Source organism: Trachemys scripta, chromosome 12 (genome assembly GCF_013100865.1).
Source record: "Trachemys scripta elegans isolate TJP31775 chromosome 12, CAS_Tse_1.0, whole genome shotgun sequence".
Lineage (NCBI taxonomy): Eukaryota > Metazoa > Chordata > Testudines > Emydidae > Trachemys > Trachemys scripta.
In genome coordinates, this window is record NC_048309.1 from 42,843,955 (window position 1) to 42,853,366 (window position 9,412).

Genomic DNA, 9,412 nt, shown 5'->3' on the forward strand with positions numbered 1-9,412 from the left:
AAACTTCTGATTTTTTAACTTGGCTTCTGCAAAACAACGGGCCACATTGCCTGACAAATTTCAAATAAAAATTTTACATATATATATATATATATATATATATATATATATATATATATATATATGTAAAATTTTGATTTGAAATTTGTCAGGCAATGTGGCCAGTTGTTTGGCAGAAGCCAAGTTAAAAAATCAGAAGTTCATTGGGCAAACCACCATAATTAGGGCCCTACCAAATTCGTGGCCATGAAAAATGCATCATGGACCATGAAATCTGGCCTCCCCTTGTGAAATCTGGTCTTTTGTGTGCTTTTACCCTCTATTATACAGATTTCCTGGGGGAGACCAGCATTTCTCAAATTGGGGGTCCTGACCCAAAAGGGAGTTGCAGGGGCATTGCAAGGTGGTTTTGTGGGGGGGCGTGATACTGCCACCCTTCCTTCTGAGCTGCCTTCAGAGCTGGGCAGCTTGAGAGCGGCAGCTGTTGGCCGGGCACCCAGCTGTGAAGGCAGAGCAGCTGCCAGCAGCAGTGCAGAAGTACGGGTGGCAATGCCAGACCATGCCACCATTCCTGCTGATCTGATGCCTTCAGAACTGGGCAGCCGGAGAGTGGCGGCTGTTGATTGAGGGCCCAGATCTGCAGGCAGCAGCGCAGAAGTAAGAGTGGCATTACCATACCCTGCCGTCCTTACTTCTGCGCTGCTGCTGGTGGCGGCTCTGCCTTCAGAGCTGGGCTTCTGGCCCGCAGCCGCCTCTCTCCAGCTCCCGGCTCTGATGGCAGTGCCACCACCAGCAGCAGTGCAGAAGTAAGGGTAGCAGTATCACAACCCCCAGAGCCAGATTCATGCAGGGGCTTTAGGGGCTGCAGCCCAGGGCCTCAGGCTAAGGGGGCCCCTCAAAAATAAATCCATAATTATATACAATTCAGTGGTCACCAACCCGTCGATCGCGATCAACTGGTCTATCCTGGAGCCTCTGCCAGTCGATCGCGATATCCGGGCTGCTAAAAGTCCAGTGGCGCAGCAGGGCACAGGCAGGCTGCCCCACGCTGCTCTCGGAAGCGGCCGGCTGCTGGCAGGTTTCTGCAGCCCCTGGCGAGGGGGGGAGATGGCTCCACGCGCTGCCCACTCCCCACAGCACCATCCCCGCAGCCCAGGGAATTGTACTCGTCCTGTTTCAAAAAGTCAGCTACCAATAGCTGCTACTATTAGGGCCCCTGGGCTGGAGCCCGGAGTAGAGGGCAGGCCCGAGCTCCTCTTCCCCCCCCCCGATTAATCACTGAGACTGGGAAACAACAGAGACTGTGCGAGGGAGGGTTGCTTCTCCTCACCTCCCTTCAGGGCCGGTGCAAGGAAGTTTCGTGCCCGAGGCGAAACTTCCACCTTGCACCACCCCCGCACCCAGCTAACCCCGCGGCAGCTAACCACGCCCACCCCCACCAGAGAAGTCCCCACCCCCGCGGCAGCTATCTCCGCCCGCCGCGGCAGCTAACCCAGCCCGCCACCCCCCCCCCCGGGGGCCCCCCCGCCCCGAAGCAGCTACCCCCCGAAGCAGCTAACCCCGCCTGGGGATCCCCCCTCCCCCGCGGCAGCTGACCCCGCCCGGGGAGCCCGCCCCAGCTCACCTCTGCTCTGCGTCCTCCGCTGAGCACGTCGGCACCGCTCTAATTCTCCTCCCCTCCCAGGCTTGCGGCGCCGATTGGAGGAGAATTAGAGCGGGGGCTGTGTGCTCAGCAGAGGAGGCAGAGTGGAGGTGATCTGGGGCAGGGAGCGGTTCCCCTGTGCGCCCCCCCCCGTTACTGCGAGCGGCCCTCTCTGCGCCCCTCCACCCCAGCTCACCTCCACTCCATCTCCTCGCCTGAGTGGGCTTTTAGACGCCCTCAACCACCAGACGCCCTAGGCAGCCGCCTAGTTCACCTAGTGGTTGCACCGGCCCTGCCTCCCTTGCTGGCTTATGATGAAAATGGCTCAGCAGACTGTGACCCTTGTCTCTAGAGAGAGAAGGGCTAGGTGGAGGGTCACAGTGAGCTTCGGAGGCTAGCGAAATCCGCCAGGAAGCGCAGGACTCACTGAGACAAGGTCGGAGCTTTATCACTATCTATCTATCTATCTATACTAAAAAATATGTATCTAAAATGGGTATATTGTAAAGAGCATACCAGGTAAAAGTGCACCCTTCAGCTATGAGCTAGTGCATGTAACCATGTCACCTTCAAATCAATATGTGCAAAGTGGCTACATCTATACCAGTGGTGTAGCAATGGGTACAGTGTACACATATAACACCATTGTGATGCTCTGAACCTCAGGGGAACACCCTACACCCCCAGGTTCATCTTTATAAAATGATTGTGTGGTATCCAATGCAAAGCTTGTCATATTGGGTGTCTTCAGAAGGCTCATAATGCACTGAGCATGGTTGCTATAGGAATTGTTACAGTAATGTTATAGTAAGGTTATAGGTTATAGGTTATAATTTCATGTATATAGTTATGAGGATGAAAATGTATCCTCATGGCTTAAAGCAAGCCCAGGCAAAAACTCTCCAAGAGCAGAGGGGCAGTTCACACCTCATCAGGGCATGGATGGGACAAACCCAGCCCAGCCTCAGAGGAACAATGGACACTGTCTTAGGGCATGGCTACAGTTGCAGATGTAGAGCGCTGTGAGTTAAACCAGCCCTCGGAGACCGCAGCAGGGAAAGTGCTGCAGTGTGTTCACACTGTCAGCTGCAAGCGCACTGGCGTGGCCACATTAGCAGCTCTTGCAACAGCCACAAAGAGCAGTGCATTGCGGTAGCTATCCCAGTGTGCAAGTGGCTGCAACATGCTTCTCAAATGGTGGGAGGGGTGGAGCGTGACAGAGAGTGTGTTGTGTGTATGTGGGGGGAGAGACAGTGTGTTTTGGGGGACTGAGAGTGTGTCAGCATGCTGTCCTGTAATTTCAGACAGCAGCAGACCCCCCTCATCTCCCTCACACACACTCACAACAGCAACATTTGTCCCGGATCAGATAAGCAGCCGGCTGTCAGAAATGTAGCTTTGAAAGGAAATATCCGCATGATTGCCGCCAAGTTCAAAACAATGGGAAGAGTGGCACTTGACTTCAGGGGATTATGGGACATTTCCGGAGGCCAATCACAGCGCAGTAATGCAACACCTCATCCACACTGACGCACGGGCATTTCAGTCGGGGCGCAGCAAGCTTTATGCTTCTCATAGAGGTGGATTACCAGGAGCTCTCCAGCTGCAGAGCCCAGGTGCTCTACGTGCCTTGCTAGTGTGGACACCTCAGGAGTTAGGGCACCCAGGGCTGCTTTAATGCACTCTTACTTGCAAGTGTAGCCAAACCCGTAGGCAGCAACAAAAGAATCTGTTAGACCCTCGAGTGAGTCACCCCCTTCCTTTGGGCAGTTTGGGACTGTGATGAGGTAATGCTCATCTGACTCGGAAGCGGGGGTGCAAAGCCAAGAGGAAAGAAAGAACATGATAAAAGGGAGAGACATTTTGCCAGGCTCTTCCTTGCTCTCTTCCACCTACATCTACAGACACCACCACCTCCAAGTAACTGAACCACTGATCAAAGGGGAGAGCCTGGCTGAAGAGCCAGCCTGTGGTGAGAAGCATCTACGGTTATGTCTACACTACAAAATTAGGTCTATTTTATATAAGTCGATTTTTAGAAATCGATTTTATATAGTCGATTGCGTATGTCCACACTAAGCGCATTAAGTCGGCGGCGTGCGTCCTCACTACAGTGGCTAGCATCGACTTACGGAGTGGTGCACTGTGGGTAGCTATCCCACAGTTCCCGCAGTCTCCACCGCCCATTGGAATTCTGGGTTGAGCTCCCAATGCCTGATGGGGCAAAAACATTGTCACGGGTGGTTCTGGGTACATGTCCTCAGTCGCCCCTCCCTCTGTGAAAGCAATGGCAGACAATCATTTTGCGCCAGACACCAGGGCGATTAGACGAGCACAGCAAGGCGCGCTGTGCATCAGAGAGGCTTTGAAAACCAGTTTCATGACTGGCCAGGCTTTGGTGTGACGGTTGTGTGTGTTTCTCCTTGATGCAAACCCACCCCCTTTGTTCATTTTAATTCCCTGTAAGCCAATTACCCTCCCCCCTTCAAAATAAAGTAACTATTGTTTTGAAACCATGCGTTCTTTCTTTATTAATTAAAAAAAAAAAGAGAGATAATGGACAAGGTAGCCCGGGTAGGGTGAGGGAGGAGGGAAGGACAAGGCCACATTGCTTATTGTAGCCACACTAAAAATCAAACTGTTTGAATGACAGCCTTCTGTTGTTTGGGCCATCCTCTGGAGTGGAGTGGCTGGGTGCCCAGAGCCTCGTCCCCCCACCACCGCGTTCTTGGGTGTCTGGGTGAGGAGGCTATGGAACATGGGGAGGAGGGTCGGCGGTTATACAGTGGATGCAGCGGGGGTCTGTGCTCTTGTTGGCTTTCCTGCAGCTCCAACAGATGCTTTATCATGTTCGTTTGCTCCCCCAGCAGACACTTCATCATGTCCGTTTGCTCCCCCATTAGCCTCAGCATCGCATCCTGCCTCCGCTCTTCACGCTCACTTAATTCTTTCCTGGCCTATGCCACTGAATGCCTCCATGCATTACACTGTGCCCTATCAGTGTGGGAGGACTGCATGAGCTCGGAAAACATGTCATTGCGACTGCATTTTTTTCGCCTTCTAATCTGCGATAACCTCAGGGACAGAGATGATAGGGAGAGCGTAAAAACATTCTACGCTCTACGATTCTGGGGGGACTGCATGGTCACCTGTGCTGCTGAGTTCGCCACGCTGACCAAACAGGAAATTAAATTCAAAAGTTCCCGGGGCTTTTCCTGTGTACCTGGCTAGTGCATCAGAGTTCAAAGCGCTGTCCAGAGCGGTCACAATGGAGCACTCTGGGATAGCTCCCAGAGGCCAATACTGTCGATTTGCATCTGCGCTACCCCAAATTTGACCCAGCAAAGTCAATTTTAGCGCTATTCCCCTCGCCGGGGAGAAGTACAGAAGTCGATTTTAAGAGCCCTTTAGGTTGACAGAATGGGGTTGGTTGTGTGGACGCATTCATTTTTAAATCAACCTAACACAGCTAAATTTGACCTAACCTCGTAGTGTAGACCAGGCCTAAGTTTGTAAGGACTCTGAAAGTGTTAAGATCAGCTCAGAATGTGTTTTGCTTTTATTTCATTTGACCAAATCTGACTTGTTATGCTTTGATTTATAATTGCTTAAACCTGTCTTTATAGTTAATAAATCTGTTTGTGTATTCTACCTGAAGCAGTGCGTTTGGTTTGAAGTGTGTCAAGAGATTCCCCTTGGGAGAACAAGCCTGGTACATATCAATTTCTTTGTTAAATTGATGAACTCATATAAGCTTGCAGCGTCCAGTGGGCATAACCCCCAGGAGTGGGGGTTCTCACAGCAGAGCAGGGTAAGGCTGGCTCCCAGAGTCAAGGATTGGAGTGACCTGACAGATCACCGGTCCAGATAACACCAGAGGGGAACGTCACAAGCATCCTATAACTTTTGAATTGGAAAAGGTCTCACCTTTCATCAAGGATTAGCAACAGCTAAATTGTATTGCTAATTGCTGTTTTAAAACAGGAAAAGCCACTTGTCAAAAGTGCCACTGGAGGTAACTAATTAAGACTCTTATTTAACTAAGATTATCATGGCAAAACCTTGTGTGTCCTGTTCACAGCCTCTTTGCCTGTGTTCAATCAAGGGGACAATGTATTCAGTCACTTGACAGTTATCCACTCAGTAGGTCACTTTGAAGACAACGTCTACAATAAACGCAGCAGTGTAGCTCCTCTGGTAGTTTATCACCCAAAAAGGAAAATTCCACCGATAACCTGTTGGTCTCATAAGGGGAATCAGTACATTGGCAGATACAATATGTCTGAAGTGTGGCCAGAAGGGAAGGTACCGACACAATCCGTCGTCATCATTGTTGGTAGCCTGTCAGGCGAACCAAGCGAAAGGCTTGTATGAATAGGGTGACATGCAGTGGAGTTGGTCAGTATTCTAGTATTGTAATATATTTATATCTCAAAATTACTTTTATTGGCGTGCAGGGTCACAGGGTCAGATTTTTGGATTTTTTTGGCAAAAGGAAATATTCACAGAAAGCGTTGATTTCCCTTAAAAACTGTACCTGTTTCATCAGAAAACTTGAAAAGTTTTGACTAAAAATAAAACCTTATTCACTTTTCAGCAACGTCAAGTAAAGGTGTTCTAGTGGGACTACTGGAGACTAATAAAGTACTGGCTTTAAATGAAAGCACGTCGTTTTGATTTGTTTGTGCCCCTCATATGGATGTGGTACGTCTCTCTTGGTCTGTCCTGATACCGACTCGCAGAGTAAAGTTACCGCAAGCTTGGGGTTCAGTGGAACGTCAGGTAACAAGGGTTACCAAACCTTTGGGTTCAAGGGGAAGCCCGAGTAACAACTGGATCAGAGAAGCACACACATGTGAACAATAGCATCATGGTGCTGGTGTTCTTCATCCTCATGGACCGTTAGGGGACTGGAGGCAGCAGGATGCACTCGGGTGGATTGTTTTCTTTGGTGAACTGGATGTCCCTGCAGAACAAGACAAGCTTGTGGCCTATGCCTTGGCTGTTCTGCTGATGGAGAGGTTCTCTTTGGCTCCAGGGTCACCTGGATTGACTCTTCTTCTCGCACTTTGTTCCAATCCTCCTGCTCTGTCCCGCTGTACTCGGCCTCAAGGGAGAACTGGGACTGGTTGATGAGTTTGGTGAGCTCTCCGGCCCTGAGGGACATTTCAGTGGAGATTCTCCAGTTGTGCTCAATGCTGGACATCTGGTGCTTGGCACAGTCCACCTTGCAGGTGACCTTGTTGGACCAGCTGATGGAGGAGTTGGAGTCATTGTGCAGAGTCTTGATACACTTCCAGCTTCCATGGCTGTCAGGAGAGTAAGTGTCTTAAAAATTGTGAATTGCTCAGCTACTGCAGTGATGGGGGCCAGATAAGCCAGAGAGTCCAGGGCCAGATGGGACCACCAGCTTATTTAGCCTGGTCTCCTGCATGTCATAAGTCATCAGCAACTGAAATTAGACCAGGTGTTACAGCCAAAGCTACAGAAGGAAGTTACAAGATTGCACAGTGCACTGCAAAAAACAGAAAGCCATTCACAGATGGAACCCCAGGCTGGCAGCAGAGTGCCACTGAAAATCAGCTCGCATGCCACCTTTGGCACACGTGCCATAGGTTGCTGATCTCTGCTTTAGAGCAAGCCCTAGGTGAAGAGGGTAAGGGCAGAATTTCTGTGAGGGATGAATTGTTGCTTAGAGAAGCTACTAGGGAAAGAAATTGTCATGGTAATTTGTGCAAGCAGTTTGCTGTAACTGAAGGGCGTGGAAGTAGTTTAATCAAAAACAATGAGGAGTCTGGTGGCACCTTAAAGGCTAACAGATTTAGTGGGTTTTTTTACCCACGAAAGCTTATGCCCAAATAAAGCTGTTTGTCTTTAAGGTGCCACCAGACTAGGGTGACCAGATGCCCCAATTTTATAAGGACAGTCCTGATTTTGGGGTCTTTTTCTTATGTAAACTCCTATTACTCCCCACCCCCGTCCCCGTTTTTCACATTTGCTGTCTGGTCACCCTACACCGGACTCCTTGTTGTTTTTGTGGATAGAGACTAACACAGCTATCCCCTGACAGTTTAATCAAGGAAGTTTCAGCTCCTAACCGCCAGAAATTTTCTGTTGTGAATGGATCCACTGACTTTCCTTTTGAAAGATCTAGTGTGGATAGCTTTGAGAAAGTCTCAGTTGGAGTAAAAGCTGTTAAGAAAGTTAAGCAGCCCTATAACCAAAATCACTTCAAAAGTTTTTTTTCTCTTACTTAATTGGCCTCTCAGAGTTGGTAAGACAACTCCCACCTGTTTATGCTCTCTGTATGTGTGTATATATATCTCCTCAATATTTATTCCACTCTATATGCATCCGAAGAAGTGGGCTGTAGTCCACGAAAGCTTATGCTCTAATAAATTTGTTAGTCTCTAAGGTGCCACAAGTACTCCTGTTCTTTTTGCCTATAACCAAGTGGCTGTGCTTAACCAGTTTGTTGGGAAGCCAAGATTGTTGAGAGAGAAATGTCTTCAGGCTAATTCTTTAAGTGAGCAGCCTGTGCTTCAGTGTCTGCAGTTGGTAAAACACCTAGCCGGCAAAGGAATTCCTGTGAGCAGGAAGTTTCAGTTTTCAACCTTTTAGGAAAAAGGTGTGGGGAGAAAGAACCCAATCCTGCTGAAGGGAAGAATGATTGTCCAGCCTTGAAATTGGTAGCAGCTGAGAATCTAAAAACTAGTGTCTGTGTTGATGCAAATTACCTGGCTGGCAGGGAGAAGAAAGACAGCCATGCTGAACACAACGCCATCTACAGCTTCAGAAACAACTCTGACATCATAATCAAAAAGGCTGACAAAGGAGGTGCTGTCATCATCATGAATAAATTGGAATATGACCAAGAGGCTGCTAGACAGCTCTCTAACACCACATTCTACAGGCCATTATCCTCTGATCCCACTGAGGATTACCTAAAGAAACTACACCATCTGCTAAAAAAACTCCCTGACAAAGCACAGGAACAAATCTGTACAGACACATGCCTAGAACCCCGACCAGGGGTATTCTATTTGCTACCCAAGATCCATAAACCTGGAAATCCTGGACGCCCCATCATCTCAGGCATTGGCACCCTAACATCAGGCTTGTCTGGTTATGTGGACTCTCTCCTCAGACCCTACGCTACCAGCACTCCCAGCTATCTTCGAGACACCACTGACTTCCTGAGGAAACTACAATCCATCAGTGATCTTCCAGAAAACACCATCCTGGCCACTATGGACGTAGAAGCCCTCTACACCAATATTCCACACAAAGATGGACTACAAGCTGTCAGGAACAGTATCCCCGATAATGTCACAGCTAACCTGGTGGCTGAACTTTGTGACTTTGTCCTCACCCACAACTATTTCACATTTGGGGACAATATATACCTTCAAGTCAGCGACACTGCTATGGGTACCCGCATGGCCCCACAATATGCCAACATTTTTATGGCTGACTTAGGAGACGAGAGCTAAGGAAGCGTTGTTCTAACGCCCCTACTCTACTTGCACTACATTGATGACATCTTCATCATCTGGACCCATGGAAAAGAAGCCCCAGAGGAATTTCACCATGATTTCAATAATTTCCATCCCACCATCAACCTCAGCCTAGATCAATCCACACAAGCGGTCCATTTCCTGGACACTACTGTGCTAAAAAGCAATGGTCACATAAATACTACCCTATACCGGAAACCTACTGACCGCTACACTTACCTACATGCCTCCAGCTTCCATCCAGTACACCACA